We start from the raw sequence: 2,044 nt of genomic DNA, 5'->3' as shown, positions 1-2,044 counted from the left end.
TAAAGTACCTATGTGATAACTGTAAACCTACTTTTGGGCCACCTTGTGTGTGTGTGTATATATATATATATATATATATATCTATAGATACGTATACACACTCATATGTATGTATGTACATATATGTTGTTGTTGGCACTCCGTCACTTACGACGTCGGGGGTTCCAGTTGATCCGATCAACGGAACAGCCTGCTCATGAAATTAACGTGCAAGTGGCTGAACGCTCCACAGACACGTGTACCCTTAACGTAGTTCTCGGGGATATTCAGCGTGACCTTTGAATTACAGGCACAACAGAAAGAGTGACAGAAAGTTGTGGCGAAAGAGTACAACAGGGTTCGCCACCATCCCCTGCCGGAGCCTCGTGGAGCTTTAAGTGTTTTCGCTCAATAAACACTCATAACGCCCGGTCTGGGAATCGAAACCGCGGTCCTATGACCGCGAGTCCGCTGCCCTAACCACTGGGCCATTGCGCCTCCACATATATATATATATATAGATATATATATATATATATATAACTGACAAAAAATAACTCGTGTAATGAATGTCTTTATATGAAAAGTTGAGCGAAGACTAAATTATTACTCATTGAAGAGAACATTAGGTCGGTTGGATTCTAGATCGTGAGAAAGAAGCCACTCAGTCATTGTTACATTCTAGTGAGAAAAAACGTTAGAATGTGTAGCTCGTTTGCTCTGCTGTAAGATAGTATCGTAAGAAGTTGTGTGTAGATCTGCAGGAAGAAATTCAACAAAAGAGAGCGATAGAGTAAAAACCGTCGTCGGCTTTATTTCGTATTCAGGTATTCATTTTCTTGTTTGTAGAACGCTTTCTTTATGGTGATGGCATTGATGACTCGTACACCATTTCTTGCATAGAAGAGTCGATGGCCTTGACTGCATGGTAATGTTGGAGGGGGAAGAGGTTGATTTTGTGGAGCCTATATTTCCTGTCGTTTGATTTCTTCTTTTTTCCTTCTGGTGGTTTCGCAGTTTCTTGTTCCGATGGAAATGGAACACCGCCACTTGTTACAGTCTCGGGCTTGTGTTTCAAACGATTTAGGCTCGACACCAGACTTTTTAAAAAAACAAAAAACAATTAAGTTCAGTTTATTTTGACTAATCCTTCCATGGTGATGCTGCTGACCTATGACATAAACAAATAAAATATAATAGTACTATCTATCTATCTAACTAATTAACTAAATATCTATCTATCTATCTAGCTGTCTATCTACCTGTATATATATATATACATATACATATATATATATATATTGGGGCAAAAATGAAATCGGGATGGCACCTGTGCCCAGCATCGCCTTTCTGGCACTTGTGCCCGTAGCATGTGTAAGGACTTTCGAGTGAGATCGTTGCCAGTGCCTGTGGACTGGCTCTTGTGCGGGTGGCACATAAAATACACCATTTTGAGCGTGGCCGTTGCCAGTACCGCCTGACTGGCCTTTGTGCCAGTGGCACGTAAAAGCACCCACTACACTCTCAGAGTGGTTGGCGTTAGGAAGGGCATCCAGTTGTAGAAATCTTGGTAAATCAGATTGGAGCCTGGTGTAGCCATCTGGTTTCACCAGTCCTCAGTCAAATCGTCCAACCCATGCTAGCATGGAAAGCGGACGTTAAACGATGATGATGATGATGTTGATATATATATATATATATATACATATAGTCCTCCTCTGACTACACACGCGCGCGGGCACACACCTGCACTCATTTTACCTCCCTTTATTTGTTTACTCAGCTTGTTGCTTACCTCCTTCCTTTCTTCTTTCCTTTCTCTTCTTTCATTCAATGCCATTATAATTGAATTGTTCCAGTGAGAGCAGTCATTCCTGCCTGCCTCTGTGTTGTCTGTATGTATGTATGTATGTGCATGAGTGAGTGTGTGTATGTGTGTGAGCGTGTGTGTTTGTGTGTATGCGCGTGTGTATGCATGTGTGAAGTCTTTTTAAGATGTTTGTAGATAGGTACAATACATATATATATATACATATATATACATATATATATATATATATACACA

Source organism: Octopus bimaculoides, chromosome 29 (assembly GCF_001194135.2).
Source record: "Octopus bimaculoides isolate UCB-OBI-ISO-001 chromosome 29, ASM119413v2, whole genome shotgun sequence".
Classification (NCBI taxonomy): Eukaryota; Metazoa; Mollusca; class Cephalopoda; order Octopoda; family Octopodidae; genus Octopus; species Octopus bimaculoides.
Note: the sequence above shows the minus strand (reverse complement) of the source record.